We start from the raw sequence: 22,486 nt of genomic DNA, 5'->3' as shown, positions 1-22,486 counted from the left end.
AGCTAATATAACATAAGCAGTATAATGGGTCTGACGAGGTTATTATTTAATTTGATAATTAAAAAAACAAAAGTTGCATATTCACACATCTCAAAAGACACTTAGATGTTCCTGACTTCTTTTGTAGAATAATCAGTATCTACATACTCAAATGCTCAGAAAAAGTAGCAGGTTTATTGAAACTTCTCAACCTTAACACTTTCTGGTATCTGACTCTGTAACCTGTGTATCCTGATACATACTTTCATCTGGTCTAATCTGTTTTCCTCAGTACAAGAAGTTATCTCATCCATACACCGGTGAGTGAATTTGAACATGAGTTTTACTAGGGGTGGGCAACTTTGCTGCTCAGATTGACCAGAAAACTGTTTTTGCCAATATAGAACTCATTTAAAAATGTCTCAGCGAACCATCTAAACTTGAATGTTTTTAATTTTTGAAAACACGTCTGCTTTGGCCGCGAAATTTTGAAAAACTCTACGATAAAAATAAAAAAACCTCTTTAAAAAATCTGATTTAAAATAAAAGTAAACTGGAAATACAGCACATTTGTTTAAAAAATTTTTTTTTTGTTTTCAAACAAAACAAACAGCAAAAAAGGAAAAAAAAACTTAGCAAAATTAATGCTCTACACTGCCCACCCCTAAGTTATATGTAAAGTAAAGTAGTATATAAGTAAATTGTATAAGTATATTTGTAATAAATTTTAGAATCAGTAGTTCATATAAATGATTAATTTAAATAAAAAAAAAAAAATCTTTTTTATGAGTATAATTCCGTACGATAACGAAAAAAAAATGTTGTAAACATTTTATGTAATCAGCAATAGTTTTCTATCAGCAAATTAAAAAATTTGACATGTTATATTGAACGATGAGAAAATATTTGAAATATCTATTTTTTTAAATTTATGTAATTATTTTTCAACTTGAATAACTTTTTTATCTGTAAAAAGATAAATATGTAAAATTTCAAGGAGTTGAAGCTCTTTTTTCTAAAAATAAAACATGAAGTATCTAGAAAAGAACAGTATTTAAAATAAATTTAAAAACACTTTTTATTTTAGAATTAATACATTTTAAAATTAATATTTACTTCGTACTTCTTTGTTTGAATATAAATAAGAATATTTTCTGCAAAATAAGTATATTAAAAATATTTACGAAGTGTAAATTAAAGATATTTATATTATATTTTTAAGTAAACAAAGCATCTTTAATTTAGTGATAAGTCAAAAAAAGTTGTAACAAACTTGTAAATTATGTTTAGTGTTACAGTAATATTTTTAAAATGTTTTATTTAATAGTCTAAGATGTTTAAATTGAAAGTTTGTTATTATTTGCCGAATTGTGATTAAATATACACTTGTTACACAATTTATATAAATAAAAAATGAAAAATAAAAAATTTGCACTCAAATGAACTTATAAGATAATTAAAGTGCTGTAATTAACATACTTGAGTTTTTTTAAGTGCATTTGTAACCTTTAACTATTGCATCTCAGTAAACATATAAATGTAATTTTAAAATATAAATGTTTTTACTTAATTTTTATTGAATAAACAAAACACAGATTTTTTGCGTATAAAATTGTTTGATCTGTTAAAAGTTTGAAGTTTATTTAATCAGCTCAAATCGTTTGTCAGCACATTTTTGGATACAAGATACTTTGTTTTTATTAAGCTATGAGAGTAAAACAATTTATATATCAATTTCAAATTGTTTATAGTTTTCAAACTTACACACATTCTTTATCTATAAAAAATAAGAATTGTGGGTGTTAAATATATTATTAGTTTTAATAAGCACACTAGTCACATGTTATAGTTATCACTTTTAGTATGTGTAACATTTTAATTGGTTAGTTATTGAATTTTTTATGCATATTGCAAACATAAGTATGGATTAAAAAAAAAATTAACTATAGAGATGAAATACTTATTAATAAAAAAACACTAAACATTTTAATACAATTAAAAAAATTGTTAAAAATAACCGTGATAAAGTTTTACTGTTTGAATTTAGTTTAGTCTTTTAATTTATATGAAATATAAAATTCATATGTATACTTGAATTGGGATTACATATTTTTTAGATATTTTTTAAATAAAAGTTTTCGTTATGACATGTAAAAGTATAAGATGACAGATTTGTAGTATAACACAGTTTTACAAAGTCTAAGTCAAAACTTTTAAACTCTTAAAAGCTCAGGGATTTATTTTAACATCTTGGTAAGCTTAAATTTTTTAAAGTTTATTTATTTTTGACTCGTGTCTAAACCACTCATTCTTTTAAATGTAAATAATTATTTAGACACTTAACAAGTACTTGAAAAAAACTTAAGTTTAGCTTTCACACTTAAGAAGAAAAAAAAATTAAAACCGAAATAAACCCAGCTTAATATAATTAACAAGTATCAAAAGATATATGTGGTAAAATTAACTTCTATACTAAAAAAACAATAATTACTAAAATTTTGAATAAAAATGTTCATACAGTTATTTTGTACTAAGTACTGAAAAACACAAAAATAATTTATGAACAAATAAATCATCTTAATAAAAGAACTAAACAAATCTGTTTTTTTTTTCTGAAACTTGTATATGAATTTAAATTTTGTACATGATTTTTTCAAAAGCAATGTTGATATTGACCTAAAAAAGGAATTCTAAATATTTATTTGTGATAAGTACAAAAAATACGTAATTAAACAAGATAAATATTTATTTTACAATTATTACGTAGAATTAATGCTTTTAGGAAATCACATTTATTTTAAAAACCAATAATCGTTAATTTTTTTACTTTGCTTATTTTAAAAAATAATCATTTTGAATACTAAAGTGTGTCAAATAGTATTAGTTCTAAAATTTTAGAAAATATTATTTATCTTGACTAATTAATAAAATTAAAACTAGTTATACTCGTTTAGTGTACATTTAACTATTAGTTAGAGCTTTTTACTTTAAACATTTTAGTCAAACCAAACTGTAACACAAAACAATAAACTTGTTATCAAAACTTTTATAGTTTATTGTTTTGTGTTACAGTTTGGTTTGACTAAAATAAACTATAAAAGTTTTGATAACAAGTTTATTTTATGCACATAACTATTGTTTTCAGCAATTAATATATAAGAAGTAAATATTTTATTACCATTGGCGCCAAATTAAGTATTTAAACATCTAATTAAAGTTATTAAAATTGATGAACAACTTACATGTCACTATTAAAAACAAATTTCTACTATACATAAAATAGTGACACAAAAAATTAAAAATTTAAAGTTTGTTTTTAATTTCCCTATTTTGAAATAAAGTATAAAAATTATTTATTCAGGACTTCTTGAAGAACTTATTTCTTTTTCAAATTTAACTCAAAAAAGCAATATTAGCAAACAGTTTAAAATTTTGTAGATAATATTTGAAGTAATAAAGTTTCTATAAAAATTATTGTTTTGAAGTATTGACATGCTTTAACATATCTAAGAGCATTTTAGAAATTATACAAAACTATTTTAACATAAGTTTAATTAAGTAGCAAAATACTAGTAAAAATTGAAATAAGCTCATATTTATTTAATTAAATCATTTTAATTGGCAAAATTATATGCCTTATTAGTTTCAAAGAATGCAAAACATTTATGGGTGATTAAATCTTCAAATAAACAAAAATAAGTTAAACAATCAACTTAAAATAAGTTATAATACTTACTTGTATTTGATATAAAAGTTCATAACATAAGTATTTATTAAAAACAGTACTTAATTAGAAGCCTATAAAATATTCTAAAAAGAGAGACATTGGCTTTATAGCTGAAATAAACTAAGTCATTTTATTTTTCATTAGTTTGATCTTAGCTGTACAAAAATGTTAAAAACTTTTTTTATGTTCTAATAAATACCGTAAAGAATTTTGTTGTATACTTAACAGAAAACTTGACATTGAAAATACAAAGTTTCAACAACAACTTACTTTTACTTAAACTTTATTTGTTTAACTAAGAGTTGTGCTAAAGTTTATTTTGTCAATCTTTACCAAATATCTGATATTTTAATTAAAAAATTATTATCAACTAACTTCTACTTTGAGGTAAATAACTTATTATATTCTTTATTACTTCAAAAAGTGATAATAGTATTTAAATAAAATGATGTACTCTAAGACGCTTTAAAAACTACTAATCCACTTTAATATGCGTTTTTTTTTTGTGAATCATAAAGACATTATCTATATTTTTAGACTCTGTTAACCAAATAGATTAATATTTTAATACTGTTTTTAAATAATATTTTTTCTAATAAACTTCATAGTCGAGTTTTGCTAATTGTATGTCGGTATTAAAACTATTTTAAATTGATTATTTAACTTATTATTTATTTAACCTCTTAATCATGCATAAATGATTTGCATTCTTTAAAACTAGTAAAGCATATAATTCGATTAATTAAAATGGTTGATTTCATAAACTTGTTTTAGCAAAAATGTTTACCACTTAATTTAATCAAAAACTTACTTTTAATATAATGACGGAAAATGTATTTTTAGGTTTGTTTTAATTATGCATGCCAATTGTTTTAGAACAATGGTGGTTTTGTAGAAATTTTCTTAATAAAAAACTGTACTTAAGTTCTCCTAACAGTAAACGTTTTTTTAATATGCGTTTATGTAAAATTAGTAACAATATTTCTAATAAGTTTTTAAAGTAAGTGTTGAAGTATTTTTTTCATTAAATATGGTCACTTTGTAAAATAAAAGATCAATTTTATTTCAAGCTTTGGTCACTATTTAAAAACCTCAGTTTAGAATGGACTTTAAAAGTTGTTTATCAATTTGTAAAAAGTTTAATGGATATTTAACAATTCAATTTGGCGCCAATGTTAATAAAATATTTACTCCTTGTTTATTAACTGATGAAAAACAAAAACTTGAAGTTTTTCTGCGGATATAACAACTTGTTATTAAAACTCGTATAAGCTAAGTTTTTTTTAATTGTTTGATTAAGGCAAAAATTGTAGGTAATTAAAAACAAAATTTTGACTTAACAATTAAACTTTTTACTCAATAATAAAATGTGAAAGATTTTTTTTGTTACAAAATTAAGAATAAGCAGTTATTTGAAAATTTTATAACTAATACCATTTGACACACTTTACTGTTCAGTATGTTTGTTTTGTAAAATAAACAAAGTAAAAGTATTAATGCATTTTTTTAGTTTTTAGAATTAATGTGGTTTCCTAAAAGCATTAGTTCTACGTAATAACTGTAAAACAAATATTTATTTTGTCTAATTACGTGTAAATTTTTTATCAATAAAAAATGTAGGAAATTGTTTAGTTCTAACGTTATTCTATTGGACAAAAAATAATTTATACAACCTTTAGTTAAAATTAACCAAAAAATATTAGAGTTTTTAACGTTCAATGCATGTTTGTATATCTATCTTGAGAATATTAAAGATACATTTTTATAAAAATTACTTCGGTTTGGCAGTGCTTAAAATAATTTTCAATATTTTGTTAGTGTTTTAGTATATATACTGATTAACAGCTTAAGTTTATAGTAAACTCAAGTTGTTTTATTTCTCAATTGTAAAATAATTTTTACTATAACTTTTATTTATGTATGTTAATTAGATTATGCTATGATTACTTCAGTTTTTTTCTGTTTTTATTTCCAGTATTTATTATCAAAACATTAAGTTGCTTTTCAAGTGCTTGTTAAGTATCCGAATAATTCTTTAGATTAAAAGAAAAATAATATTTTTGAAGCCTGTCGAATAACGAATTAAAATTTAAGTATATTAAAATATTAATTAAGACTTTCAAAATACAATTCTGAGCTTTTAATTACTACAAAGTATTGAAAAAGGTATTGTAATTCTTAATTATGCTATAAAACTGTCTTATAAATCTCATAAAAACTGTCTATAAAATATTTTACTTTTACATTTCGTAAGAAAAAAAAGTTAAAGCTCATTTATACAAGTACGGAACCCCTATCTAAGTAAAAAACTTTCGTTTTTATTAAAATACTAAATCCAAAACAAACAATAAAAATTTCTGTCATTGTTGCTAAAAGTTTTTGTTTAAATTTTTAATATATATTTTGTTAAACTTCCAAACGGAATGTTGCTTTATATTTTATTGCTTTATTACTTTTTTTTTAACAACACTTGTATCTGCAATATGGAAAAAAATCAATAAATAACCACGTAAAGTTGACACATACTGAAAGCTAAACGTTAAACCACTGACATTTGATGTAAGGTTTTCAAATATGTAGTTTGCTATTGTAAGTTTATTATTTATTTGCAGTGTTTATACAACACAATCAATCACAGTATTAAGTATTATTAAAAATGTTAATTTTACATTGATAATCTTCATTTTAACTTATAAAGCTTTCAGTGTCATATAAGGTTTTTGTAGAAACCACACTAAATTAATATTAAACTATGTAATACATGTAAAATAAGTATTTATTTTGTTTAAAATAATCTAGTAAGTGAGTTTGATAATTACTAAGTTTGTAAATAAGTTTTTGTCATTTTAAAGATTTAACTATTTTCATTGCATGCCAGCCTTCAATGTTTAATGTTGGTAGTTTTTATAATAATTAAACAAATAATATAATTATTTCTAAAACTAGCATTAAGTTTATACTTGTGCTCTTTCTAATTATTTTTACAGTATCTCTAAAAGTACGTGTGTTTTTACAGCTGTAGTTCATTGATAAAAATCATTTAATGTTCTTAATAGGCTACGTTGTTTAAAATATTTTAAAGTTCCCTTTTTATGTACTTGTTTCAAATATTTCAAGTACTTAAAAGATTTGTGGTTTTAGCTTATGTCAGAGTTCAACCGTAAAAATTGATGTTTTGTTTGGTAAATATCAAAATCTTTTATGTAATTCACCAAAAGTATTCAAGTTCTATTGTGAAATTTCAAGTTATTTAATGTCTGTCAACTTTTTATTACATCGTAAATCCGTTATCTGTTAGTTTCGTTAAGTCAATTTTTAATTCGTAAATTTTATGATAAGGAAATACTAAAATATTTTAAACAAATAAAAAGATGACACTTATCTCAAAATGCAAGTTTTTAAATATATGTCAAATTTAATTGTATGTTTAAATTGCCAACGGAAATATTTACTTTAAAGTGTTTCCGATTTGTTGTTTTGTTAAGGATATAATAACTAGTGTTCTCAGCATTTATATAGCACACTTAACATGATGTTAATAATTAAAAACTGCATTTAAAGTTTGTAAAGTTGTAATTAACAACTTCTTTAAAAAATTCAATAACTTATAGAATAAAGTATATAAATTTGATACCTTTAGTAATGAAACTTTGTTTAAGAAAAACTGTTATTTAGTTTTCTAAACAATTTTTAAGATACTAAACTTATTATATGTTTTGGTTTTAAGAAAACAAATAGAGAGATCTCAACTGCTGGAGGAGAAGTAATATATTTATTCTTTCAAAAATTTATTTTGCAAACTAAGTTTCGGTCAAAGACTCGTTAGTGCTTAAATAAATCTTATTCAAATAGAATTTGAATAAGATTTCTATTTGAATAATTCTATTTGAATAAGATTTATTTAACAACTGACGAGGTCTTTGACCGAAACATAGTTTGTAAAATAAATATTTGAAAGAAAAAATACTAAACTTATAATAAATACTTACATTTTCTTTTTCAAACAGTTGCTTGTTACTTTAGGTGTATATTTCTATAATTTTATAATTATTTTGAATTGTTATTGATAGCAAATTTGATTGTTTGAATTCGATATAAATTCGATTCTGCAATTATAATAACTGTTTGCAACACCACAAGAGTTCTTTAATGTTTTAACTTAAAATAGATTAACTAATCAAATAAGATTTTATAAAATGTTTTGTTAAGCTACAAAATGCATAACATATGATCTTTTTTAGAATTTAAGTTTTTATTTTCCTTAAAATAAGATGATTTTAAGTAAAGGTCATGGTAAATATAAAAAGCAAAAGCTTTCAAAATTCAGAAAAATCCCGTTTATGTAATGTAAAAAAATCCAGACGTTTTTATATTTATGTTATAACCATATACAGTTCAATGTGTACTCGACATGATTTTTTATAATTATATACAAAGTTCAAAACTGTTTTACGCTTATATGTTTCATTACCTAAAATAAAATTGGTGTACTTTGCTTGTCAAGATAGGGTATAGTTTTATTCCTCTAACTAACAATTTGTAAACATTTTAAACATTAGAAATAAATAAATTATATTTTACATAGTTGTAAATATTTTATTTTAATCTAGTAAGTTAGTTTTTAGATTACCTCGTATTTATTTTAAACCTTAATTTGTAAGATATGCAAATAAAGTTGGTTTTAATTATCTTACTTTTAGTATATAGTTTTTAAATGTCTTTGGTTTTTAAGAAAATTTTGTTAAAAATTAAAAAACTAAGTTCTATAAAATACAGTTTAATAGTATAAATAGTTATTTTAAATTAAAATAAGGTAGAAATAACTATTATTAAAAAAATTATGAACAAAACTTTTATCTTTCTCAAAATCAAAGTGTTGTAATTGAACTTATCCAAAACTAATTTATCAATTTAGTTACTTGCTATCAATTACCTATTTTGATTTATTTTGTTTGTTTTACTCATTAATTAACATTTTTACAAACATATTTTGTAGTTTTTGAGCCGTTACATAGTATGAACTTAAATATCAAAAGTAAACTACTACCAAAATAGATTTAATTCAGTTTTTAAACCTTACATATATTACATCTACAAATCACTATATAACTATTTTTGATAAACAAATAATTATTATATTAAATTTAAATATATTAAGTTCAAGCTAATTTAATACTTAAGTTTATCATGTATTGCTTGAAAATAATTTTTTTTTCTAAAAAATTAAAAAAAAATTATTAGATAAAAAATGAAAACAATGTCACTTTAGCTAACCTTAGTTGAACTTATTCTTTCAAATTAAAGTTTCCATGTTTATGTGACTCACACTTACTCGCTACAGTTCAATCAAAATCATGTGATGAAAAAGTCATCAAAAAAATTACCAATTCTTTTTATCTGTTTTAAAATAAAAACTCTTATCGAAGTTTTATGTCAAAACATTTATACATGACCTTAATTTTTTCAGTGCGTCAGTTTGTAAAAGCGTTATAAATCCTAAACTAAATTTTGACAGCTTTTGATACTTTAGTATCTAGATAAGAAATTATTTCTAAAAACTATTATATATTATAAATATTAAATTTAAATTATTGTCAATCTAAAAAGTTTTAAAATTAACTTCATTAAAATTATAATGAATTTCATTTTTATTTTACATTTTTAGTCTACTACTAAAGAAACTGGTGTCATATTACAGTTAAATTAATAACTAAGTTTAGGCTGCTTTAGCAATATAGTTTTGATATAATTTTTCTACTTAACTTGATCATAAGTTTGCAGTTTAATCAAACAAAACTCTCAAAACCATGTGATAAATATGACCTCGTTTTAGTTGTCAACCATTAAAAAATCATAAATCCTTTTTGTACTTTTTAAACACCAATCAAAATGTTCACTTTTAAATTATAAACTTAAGTTTCCAAGTTTATATTACTCATTAATATTTCCTACATCTCAATCAGTTTTTAATGACGTCAAATAGTGACAAAAATATGACCTAATTTTCCTACTAAGAGATAATCTGCTATAACATAAAGCTCTTATCTATATGACGTCAATAATATCAATAAAATATTTTCTGATGCTTTTTTAAATTCTGTTAGTTCTTTTTTTTTTTGTTTGTTAGTTACTTTAGTTATTAGAATTGCGTATTTTAGATAATTTGTTCAAAATTGACTTTTATTTATTTTATTTAGTTATAAAGATACATGTTTATTTTTAATATTTTTACAAATTGTTTAAAAGGTTTGCATCTGTTTTAGAGCAACCAGTAACCTTTAAAAGCTTTAAAATTATGCAATAAAAATATTTGCATAAATATTTTAGTAATCTTTATAAAACTGCTTCAAAAGACTGCATGTATATAAGTGCCGTTATTTTTATAAATTACAGAAAAATTACTCGCGTAAGTAATTTAATTGGCTCAACTAAAATACCATGAACACTTTTTAAAGTGCATATATTTTGTTTTTATTGATAGGAACACCACTTGAATTAGTCTTGTAAACAAAATAATTTCAAGGATTTTTTTAAATACTTAAAATTAAATATTATTAAGTTTGTCATTTAAGATTTGCATTTCTGTAAAACGAGATGTTTGTTATATTATTTTGGCTGATTTTCAATGACTTTATTTTTTTTAAACAAACTTAAAATCATCCGGGATTTTATTAGTCACCTCTGGTTGATACACTTCAATCTCAAATGACGTAAGCCGCCATATGACAATAATTATGAGGTCATAAAAACAATTATTTAATCTTCAAATAAAATTACAGTCTCTAAGTAAATTTTCACCTATAACACCTTTAATTAATCTTAGCTGTATCAATTGTTTTTGCTAAACATTTCCACCTTATTATTCCAATTAGATAACACCTTATTACCTTTTACCAGATAAAAATAAAAGTTTTATGAAAATATACCACAAGAAACATTAGTTGTAAACTAGTTCAAATTGAAAAAGTGAAACAAGTTTGTTTTATTCTAATAAAAACTAAAGAGCCCGATAATAGTTTGCAAACCCTTTCAAGCCTTTCAAAACAAGTATAATTTTCCAAGTTTGTAATACTCATTAGTGTTTTCTACAGTTTAATCACTTTTTGATGACCTTAAAAGTGACGAAAATAGTGACTTAGTTTTCCTAAAAAAATATAATCTTTCTCACAATGATCGGTCTTATCTCTTTATTACGTCATTTACGTCAATCGAACTTGACTCGGTGTAATTATTACAAAATCAGTTAGATTACAGACCGTATATAGATATAATGCATATGAAGTATATTGCTAGAAACTTTGGTTGTAAACAATTTAGGTTTATAAAGAGTAAAACTTTTACTTTACTCTTAACTATTGAATTTTATAATATTGTTGTTAGCTGAAAAGTTTCTCGCGGGCCGCAGTTTGCCATAGTTTGTACACTAAGCACTTAATTGTCGTAAATAATACTAATGCACTGTAAGTTATCAAAAAATTTCAAAATTTTTACGCTCTCTTATCAACTTAGTGACGTCAGCAATAAAAATTCAATGAAAAAAGTGGAACTGTTTTTTATATAATTCTAAATTTTTTGAATAAAGGTAGTTAAATTAGAAATGCTATTGCTTATGTTATATTTTGTGGCTCGTACTGTGCGAGTTTTATAATAAATATTTTACAAATGACGATAGGTATGAGGTCATATAAATAATCACTAAATCAGTACATAAAATAAAAAGACTTTTTAATCTAGTTTAACAATGAACTAACATTAATCTTAGACTGTCTTTATAATTTATTCTAAAAATTTCTGTTAGATTATAGACCATATAAACAAATACTGCATATGAAATCTTTGCTCAAAACCTTAGTTATAAACTAATTTTATAACAAAAAATAGAAATATTTTTTAGTTGAATAAAAACTAAAGAAACCGGCTATAGTTTGCCAACCCCTGTTTTACCTTTTCACTTTTAACTACAAGTAAAACTGTTCAAGTTTTAGTTACTATTCAATGTATTCAACATTTAATTCCAACAAATTTCTCAAAACCATGTTATGAAATATGACCTTAGTTTTTGTTATCAGCCTTGAAAAAAACTTATGTACGTTATAAACATCAATCAAAAACCAGTTGACAATAAATTTTTATCTCAAATTTCAAATTTATCCTTAAATGATATTATTATTTTGAACAACTTAAAATCTTCTGAAATTGTATTAGTCACCTCTGGTTGATACAACCTAATCTTAAATGAAGTAAACCGCCATGTGACAATAATTATGAGGTCATAAAAACAATCACTAAATCTCCAAATAAAACTAAAATCTCTGAGTAAACTTTCACCTATAACACCTTTAATCTTAGATGTGTCAATTATTTATTTAAACAGTTCCAGTTAGATCCACCTTATTACCTTAAACCCAGAAGTAAAAATAAAAGTTTTAAATGAAATATATTACTCAAAACATTAGTTGTAAATAAGTTTGAATTTAAAAAGTAATAACAGTTTGCCTTAGTTTATTCAAAACTAAAGAGTAGTTTGCTAACCCATACAAGCTTTCTCACTTTTAACAACAAGTATAATTTTTCAAGTTTAAATTACTCATTTATGTTTACTAAAGTTCAATCGTTTTTGTTGACGTCAAATGTGACAAAGATTGTGACCTAATTTTCCTACTAAAATTAGTGATGTACCGGACTCACTATCCGAGTCCGGCCAGATATTGCCATTTTTGTCTGATATCCGGATCCGGCCGGATTCTAATTTGAAAAAAAAAGTCCGGATCCGGTTCCGGCCGGATTCTAATTTGAAAAAAAAAGTCCGGTTCCGGTTCCGGCCGGATTCTAACTTGAAAAAAAAGTCCGGGTCCGGCCGGACCCGAAATTGTTGGTCCGGTACATCACTAACTAAAATATGATCTGTCTCATGATGATAATAACGTCATTTACATTAATCAAAGTTGACTTGATGTTTTTGTTAAACTTTTTGTTTACTTTTAATTATTAAATGTTAAAGTATTGTTCTTGTTAATTATTTTATTTGTTTTTTATAGTATATTTAAAGTATTGTTCTCTTAACTATTGAACTTTGTAGTACTGTTAGCCGAAAAGTTTCTGGCGGGCCGCAGTTTGTCATAGTTTGTTTACTAAGCACTTTTAAATTAACGTAAATTATCAAATTAGTTCAAAAAATTAGATCAATATAGTGACGTCAGCAGTTAAAATTCGATAAATTTTTTTTTTGATGTACGAATAAATAGTTTCAGTAATGGTAGTAACTTTAGATAAGTTGCAATAAACTGACTATTTTGTGGCTTGTCGCTGCACAAGCTTTATGGTTATAATATGAATAGTGACGATAAGTAGTAGATCGTGAAAATAATCACCAAATTTGTATATAAAATTAAGACTTTCTAATCTAGCTTAACAATGAACAAACATTGATCTTAGACTGTCTTTATAATTTATTCTGAAAAAAATCAGTTAGATTGCAGACCGTATATAGAGATAATGCATATGAAGTATGTTGCTAGAAACTTTGGTTGTAAACAATTTAGGTTTAAAAAGAGTAAAACTAGTTTGTTTTAGTTGAATCAAACAAATAATTTTTGAGGACTACAGTTTTCTAACCCTTCAAACTTTTTTACTTATAACTATTCAAGTTTTAGTTACTCATAAATGTATCCTAAAATTAAATTAAACAAAACTGTCTCAAAACCATTTGACAAAAATATGACCTCATTTTGATATTAGCCTTTGAAAAAACATTTAGCTTTTTGTACACTATAAACATCAATCAAAAAATTCATTTAACAATAAATTATAATCTTAAATTTCCAAGTTTAACTTAGTCATTGATGTTTCCTACGGTTCAATCACATTTGAATGATGTAAAAAATAGGACAATATTTGTGACCTAATTTCTTACTCAGAGAAAATCGTCTTTAATATAAAAACTCTTATATATGGCGTCATGAGCATTACCTGTGGTTTGTTTTTAATTATTAAGAACCCTTTTAGTAAAATCCGTAGTTCAAATTAGTTTTTTTTTAAACTATTTTCTATTTGTGCAGTTACAGGCTGCAGCATTCTTCCTTGGTTTTTAAAGAGCCCATATTTCTGAGCTTTGTAAAAAAGTTGAAAATTTTTGAAATTAGAAAATAACCTTGAAGAGTTTTAAATTTATGCAATAAAATACTTGCACCAATTTTAGTAATCTTCATAAATGCTTTTTCAAAAGACTGCATGCATTCAAGTGCCATTATTTTTATAAATAATAGAAAAATTATTTGTTTAACTAACTTAATTGGCTTATCTATAATGCCATGAAGACATTTTAAATTTCAATACATTTTATTTTATTTTATTGATAAGAACACCACTTGTATTAGTTTTGTAAACACAATTATTTCAAGGGTTATTTGAACACTTAAATACTAATACTCTAGAGGTTGTTATTTGAGACTTATTTAAGTTATATTTTAATATTATTGTCTATGGTTAATCATATTTAAATTTGAGTTATTTTTAGTCTCTAATAGTAATTATAATATTTTGGGTTTACAATAACTTTTAACTGTTTGAAGTTATTTTATGCAATACTTTATTTAATTGAAATTTGTAAAATTTTCTTTAAATCCACAAACAAAATGAAGTTTTGTATAAACAAACAATTTTGTAACTTTAAATTTGCTTTAAAAAACAATTTTATTTCAAAATCTTATATGTGGATAAACTCTCTTAAACTTTAATTCCTTTTGATGTCAATTTCTAAAGTTTTGCAAATTTTAAGTTTTTGTATAAACTTAGATAACCTTTGTAGTACCTTAAATGTTACTCAATTAATTTTGAAAATAAGCTTTTAAATGCATGATAAAAATATAAAAAAGTTAGACATTTTTATTAAGCTTTGTATAAGAAACCGTTTAAGTTGTTTAAACTGTATGTATATTAAAACCCTATTAGTTTTATAATTAATAAAATTGGGCTACTTTTTTTACATCGCAAAGTAAAAGCTATTAAATTCATGAAAAGAAAATTTTAATTAACTATATATTTGTAAAAATATTATTTGGTAATTAGGGTTTTTTTTAGTTTTGAAGCATATTAGACATTTGTATAACTAAATTGAGAAGAAAAAACAAACTCAGAATTAAAATAGTTTCGAGCTAAAATCACACTATATTTATAGTATTTGTTTTTCAAATATAGTCCAAATAATATTTTAAAGTTCAAAGTTTTAAATATTATTTTTATCAAAGTTACAACATACATACTGTTTCTTACACATTAAAAAGTTGACATCTTTTTTATGATAATATTTACTCTTACATGTATAAAACTGACAAAGTATGTGTACAACGCTAAAGTACGATAAATCTAAATTTATCTCTTACGTCAAATACACATCTTTAAATGGTTTAAAGAATCTAATAATATAAAAATTTCTTATTATATTGTCAACTGAAACAGACAGACATTGTTATAAGTACTTGAACATTTTAAGTTATCTAGTTTATAATAATTAAATTAAACGAGTAAAAACCCAAGAAAATTTTAAACAAAGATACTAATACGCTACGTTACTTTTAATTTAAGTGGTAAGTTTAAAAAACAAATAAGTGTGTATTGTTGAAATGGTTTCGTTTTGATATGCTTTATTAGTTAACAAAGATGTTATATGTTTGATTTAATGAAACCTTGACTTGTTTTCCTTTTTTAAAACTAGAGGCAAAATATATAATTTAAATAACTCAGTTTAAAAATTAATTTTAATAAAATTGTTTTTATTTGCTAACGTTTTTGAAATCTAGCTAAATAACTTTCAAACCTTAACTATATTTTTAAGAGGTTAGGTATAAGACAACGTATTGAAAAACTTTATTTAAAATAAGTACCAATTAATGAAGTTTTTATTGTTAAAACGGTACTTTCAACTAATGTTATTTTAATTATATCCTACAGTTCAAACACTGTTTTGTTGGTCAACTGAACTTTACAAGTGGCTATAGAAAACTATCCGGTCATGAAATCAGATGAATAGATGATTTGACATTGTAAAGTGTCAGTCTAATCAAAAATAAAATCAAGGTTTTTAGTTACATTGTTTCAAGTCATATTTTAAAGTTGTACTCTATTTCTGATTGATAATTATTTAGATAATTTGTTTTCTGTATCTTATTTTTATTATTTTTTGCAAGCCTTGGTAGTTACCATATTTTGATAATCGATAATAATTTTGAACGTGGATTTGACTTCTTTTCATTCTTTTGTTAGTATGTTAAGTATTTTATAATTAAACTAATTTAAAGGTTATGTAAAGCAGTAAGAGCACATAGGTTTAAGTGGTGTAATTTTATATATTGTAGAAAAATTTACTCGTGTAAATAATTTAATTAGCTTAAATAAAGTACCATGAAAACTTTTTAATGTGCAAAATATTTTGTTTTTATTAATAATAACACCACTTGAATTAGTTTTGTAAATAAAATAATTTCAACTAATGTTTAAACACTTAAACATAGATATTTCAAAGGTTTTTATTTGAGATTCATATTTTAATTTTTTACTCAATATCTAAAAGTATTTCTAAATGTTTTTTCTTTTGCTTTTCAAGTATTTAGGGTTTTAAACTATCTATATACTTGCCCATCAAATAATTAATTATTGTTATAAACCTTTTTTAAGAAAGGATTTTACAGATATATGTAAAACAAGACTTTTGATTTATCATTTTGGCAAAATTTAAATTGACTTATTTTTTTAAACAAACTTAAAATCTTCTGAGATTGTATTAGTCACCTCTGGTCGCTACTTTCAATCTCAAATGACGTAAATCGCCATGTGACAATAATTATGAAGTCATAAAAATAATCTTTAAGTCTTCAAATACTTCGCAATATAAAATCTGGTTTTACATTGAAAAATCATCAATTTTGCAAAATAACATTTATTTTTGCCATAAAGTTCCAGTTAGATTTCATACCTTAATTCCATACATCCAAATAATGCATATTAAATGAAATATATCAAATCATTGGTTATAAGGGAATTAATTTGAAAAAGCAAATTTGTATTTTTTTATTCCAATCACGTATAAAAACTCCAGCTGCAGTTTTTTAAACCGTGTCATAATGTTTCTTTTTTGAGAGCAAGTAAAACTTTCCAAGTATAATAAACATTTTTTTCAGTTTAATCAAACAAACGTCGTCAAAACCATGTGACAAAATATGCCCTCATTTTGCTATTAGCCTTGAAAAAAATCATTTAGCTTTTTGTACGTTATAACCACCAATCAGAACTATTTCCTTATTAATTGTAATCTTAAATTAATAAGTAACTCATAAACATTTCCTACAACTCAATCATTTTTAAATGACGTAGAAAATGTGACAAAAGTTGTGACCTAAATTTCCTACTTAGCGATAATCATCAGCTTTAAAATAGAAGCTCTCATCTCTACATGACGTCATAAACTTCAGTCAAACATAACTTGATGGTTTTTAATTTATATGTTGTGATCTCTTGATTAACAAATACTAATATTTATTTACTCTTTTTGTTTTCGCCATTTTAGTCACAGTTTATATTTAATGTTTCTTTCCTTATGAAGCCTCGAAGTCCATACTTTTAACATTTAAATTAAATAAAGTAACATAAAATTCAAACATTTATTTTGGCAACAAAAATATTTGCACCAATATAAGTAATCTTTATAAATACTATAACAAAAGACTGCATGTATATAAGTGCCCTTATTTGTAATAAAAATTTTAAAAACACTAGTGTAAATAATTTAATTGGCTCAACTAAAATGCCATGAACACTTTTTAAAGTGCAAAATATTTTGTTTTCATTGATAAGAACACCACTTGAACCAGTTTTGTAAACTAAATTATTTCAAGCTTTATTTGAACACTTAAATACTAATACTCTAGAGGTTGTTATTTGAGACTTATTTAAGTTATATTTTAATATTATTGTCTATGGTTAATCATATTTAAATTTGAGTTATTTTTAGTCTCTAATAGTAATTTAAATATTTTGGGTTTAAAATAACTTTTAACTTTTAAAATTCAAAGTTTTAAATATTATTTTTATCAAAGTTACAACATACATACTGTTATTTACATATAAAAAGTTGACATCTTTTTTATGATAATATTTACTCTTACATGTATAAAACTGACAAAATATATGTACAACGCTAAAATATGATGATTAAGTCTAAATTTATCTTTTAAGTCAAATACACATCTTTAAATGGTTTAAAGTATCTGTTAATATAAAAATGTCTTATTATATTGTCAACTGAAACAGACAGACATCATTATAAGTACTTGAATAATTTAAGTTATCTAATTTATAATAATTAAATTAACCGAGTAAAATACATCCAAGAAAATTTTAAACAAAGAAACTAATACGCAACATTACTTACAGCTTTTTGAATTTAAGTGGTAAGTTTAAAAACAAATAAAAGTGTGTATTGTTGAAATTGTTTTGTTTTGATATGCTTTATTAGTTAACAAAGATGCTATCTGTTTGATTTAATGAAACATTGACTTGTTTTCCTTTTTTAAACTAAAGGAAAATAACTCACTTTAAAAAATAATTTTAATAAAGTTGTTTTTATTTGCCATGTTTTTGATAACAAGCATAATAATTTTCAAACCTTAAATCTATTTTTTAATTGGTTCAAGTATAAGATTACATATTGAAAAACTTTATTTAAAGTATTTATAGCAATTAATGAAGTTTTTATTTTGTTAAAACTATACTTTCAACTAATTTATTTTTAAACATTTCTTACAGCTCAAACGTTGTTCAACTTAACCTTGCAAATGGCTATTGAAAACCATCCGATCATTAAATAAAATGAATATTATTTGACGTTGTAAAGCGTCAGTCTAATCAAAAATAAGATCAAGGTTTTTAGTTTTATTGTTTCTAATTGTATTTTAAAATTGTTTTACATTTTTGATGGATAATTATTTTGATAATTTGTTTTTTGTATCTTATTTTTATTATTTACTGTAAGCCTTAATAGTTTTCATATTTTAGAAATGTTGATAATTTAATCGATAATAATTTTGAACGTTGATTTGACTTCTTTTCATTCTTTTGTTAGAATGTAAAGTATTTTATATTAAATAAAACTTAAGGCTATGTAAAGCAGTAAGAGCACATAAATTTAAGTGGTGTAATTTTTATAAACTGTAGAAAAAATTACTTGTGTAAATAATTTGATTGGTTCAACTAAAATGCCACGAACGCTTTTTTTTAGTGCAAAATGTTTATAGATAATAACAGTACTTGAATTAGTTTTGTAAACAAAATAATTTCAATATTGTTTAAACACTTAAACATAAATATTTCAAAGGTTTTTATTTGAGATTAATATTTTAATTAATCAATGTCTAAGAGTATTTCTGAATGTTTTTCTTTTCTTTTCAAGTATTTAGGGTTTTTAACTATCTGTATACTTGCCCATTAAATAATGAAATAATGTTACTTTTTTCAAAGAAAGAGACTTTACAGATATCTGTAAAACGAGATGTTTGTATAATGATTTTGGCTGAGCTTAAGTGACCTTATTTTTTTAAACAAACTTAATATCATCTGAGTTTTTAAAAGTCAAATCTGGTTGCTACACTTCAATCTCAAATGACGTAAACCACCATGTAACAATAATTATGACATCACCAAAATAATCTTTATGTCTTCAAATACTTCGCAAAATAAAATCTATTTTTACATTGAAAAATCATCAATGTTTCAAAATTTTATTCATTTTGCTAAAAAGTTCCAGTTAGATTACGGATCTTAATTCTATGCATACAAATTATGCATATTAAATGAAGTATATCAAAACATTGGTTATAAAGGAATTAATTTGAAAAATTAAATTTTCTTTTTTAGTCGAATCATGTATAAAAAATTTCAGCTGCAATTTTCTAAACCGTATCACAATGTTTCTTTTTTAAGAGCAATAAAACTTCATAATAAAAAAATTCTACAGTTTAATCAAACAAACCTCTCAAAACCATGTGACAAAAGATGACCTCATTTTGCTATTAGCCTTTTAAAAAAATCATTTAGCGACTTTTTAACTTTAAAAATATCAATCAAAATCCAGTTTACCATAAGTTAAAACCTTAAATTTCCAAGTTTAACTCATTATTGTTTCCTACAACTGAATCATTTTTAAATGACGTAGAAGATGTGACAAAAGTTGTGACCTAAATTACCTACTTAGTGATAATCATCAGCTTTAAAATGAAAGCTCTTATCTCTATATGACGTCATAACCTTCAATCAAACATAACTTGATGGTTTTTTATTTATATGTTTTGATGTCTTGATTAAAAAGTACTGTATTTTTTTTACTCTTTTTGTTTTTGCCCTTTTAATCACATGTTATATTTAATGTTTCTTTTCTTATGAAGCCTCGAAGTCCATACTTTTAACATTTGAATTAAATAAAGTAAACATAAAATTCAAATATATTTATTTTGGCAACAAAAGTACTTGCACCAATATAAGTAATCTTTATAAATACTATTACAAAAGACTGCATGTATATAAGTGCCCTTATTTTTAATAAAAATAAAAAAATTACTAGTGTAAATAACTTAAATGGTTCAACTAAAATTCCATGAACGCTTTTTAAAGTGCAAATTATTTTGTTTTCATTGATAAGCACACCACTTGAATTAGTTTTGTAAACTAATTTATTTCAAGGGTTTATTTAAACTCTGAATACTATTATTATAAAGGTTGTCTTTTGAGATTTATTTAATTTGTATATTAATATTATTGTCTATGGTTGATCATATTTCAAATTAAATTGTTGTTAGTCTTTAATAGTAATTTAAATATTTTGGGTTTTAATGACATTTAACTGTTTGCAGTTATTTTAGTTATTTTTAGTGTTTTACATTATTTATTTTTAATTTAAGTTTGTAAAATGTTCTTAAAATCCACTAACAGAATAAACTTAGGGATAAACAAACAATTTTGTTATTTTGAATTTGCTTTAAGAAAAAAACAACGTTTAGTTCAACATCGTAAGTGTGAATAAACTCTCTTAAACTTGATATTTCTTTTTTGTCAATTTCTAAAATTTTGCAAGTTTCAAGTTTTTGTATAAACTTATATAACCTTTGTAGTATCTTAATTGCTACTCAACTAATTTTCAAAACTTTTTCTAAATAAGCTTTTAAATGCATGATATAAAGTTAAGAATTTATTAAGTTTTGTATAAGAAAAAGTTTAAGTTGTTTAAACTGTATATATTTTAAGTCCCTTTTAGTTTTACAATTTATAAAATTGTGCTATTTGTTGTTACATTGCAAAGTAAAAGCTAATCAGTTCATGAACTTAAAGTTTTTAGTAATTTTTTGTAAAACTATTTATTCTTTATATATTATTTTTTTTTGTTATTGGTTTTGAACTTTGAAAGATGTTGGACGTTACTTTGATTAATTTGAGAGAAAAAAGTTTAAGTTACAAATTAAAATAATTTTAAGCTTGAATCACACTATATTTATAGAATTTAATTTCCAAATATAGTCAAACTGATATTTTAAAGTTCAAAGTTTTGAATAATGTTTTTTTTAAGTTACAACATACTGTTTCTTACACATTAAAAAGTTCACATCTTTTTTATAATAATGTTTACTCTTACATGTATAAAACTGACAAAATATATGTACAACGCTAAAGTACGATAACAAACATCTAAGTATATCTTTTAAGTCAAGTACACACATCTTTAAATGGTTTAAAGTATTTGTAAGTATATATATTGACAACTGAAATAGACAGACTTAAACAGTATTATATGTACTTGAATAAACTTAATCAATAATTATAAATAACTTGAATAAACTTACCAGATTAATTATTGGTTAAATTAACCAAGTAATTTCAGGTAAAATTATAAACCTAAAACTCACATGCTACAACGTAACAATATAATTTAAGCTTTAAATTTAAAAAACAAGGTTGTATATTGTTGACATGATTTTGTTTTATTTTGATTATGCTTTATTAGTTACAAAAGATGCAATCTGTTTCTTTAAACATTCAAAAATTTGTACCTACTTTTTATAAGTTTAAGGTTTAAAAATTACTTTTGTACTTGGTATTGAAAATGTTTTCTTAATTTAAAAGCTAAGTCGGTATTTTGAGGAAGTATTTATTAATTTTTAATCTGCAAATATCTATGTTTTTATAATAGTTGAATAATTCTAGATTTTCTATGCTAAATTTTTTTTTTTTTTGAAAACCATTAGCAACAACTCAATTTTTTCCTTAAATTAATTGTTTTACATGTTTAACTGTGACATATATCCAAATTTTATATAAAAGTATTTTGCATTACTTAACTTATACAGGAATGATAAAACAAAATTTATTGTAAAAGTAAGTATCATTTACTTTCTTTAATTTATATCAAGTTTAAATATTTGATTATATAATAAAGTATTCATTTCTAACTTTCTGTTTATTTTACATACTGATTAAGTTTTTACAGTTCCTAACATTTTTCTACCTTAGTAATGCAACTTTAAAACTATAGCTACTTTATAAAAGGATCACTGCTGAAAAAAATATATATAAAACCCAATTCAGACTTTTCTACATTATCAACATGATGTTCTAAATTTATTATAAATTAAAATATTTTTTACAGCTCAAAAACTACATCAAAACATTATATTGTTTGATTCGTCAACTAAAACGTAGTAAGCGCCTACTCAAAACTACCCGACCATAAAACTAGAAGAA

At 23.1% G+C, this 22,486-nt stretch overlaps 1 long non-coding RNA gene across 1 annotated transcript; it reads left to right on the top strand.

Annotated features, from left to right (window-relative positions):
• Positions 1-40: 40 nt before the first annotated feature.
• LOC145835094 (uncharacterized) lies at positions 41-22,486 on the top strand. The gene is made up of 4 exons (XR_014369823.1): positions 41-299; positions 15,656-15,781; positions 18,506-18,621; positions 22,392-22,486. It is a non-coding gene; the product is annotated as an uncharacterized LOC145835094 (long non-coding RNA).

The sequence above is a fragment of the Thalia democratica genome, chromosome 4 (genome assembly GCF_965202585.1).
Source record: "Thalia democratica chromosome 4, ktThaDemo2.hap1.1, whole genome shotgun sequence".
NCBI classification, from domain to species: domain Eukaryota; kingdom Metazoa; phylum Chordata; class Thaliacea; order Salpida; family Salpidae; genus Thalia; species Thalia democratica.
This window is presented reverse-complemented; position numbering and strand designations above follow the sequence as displayed.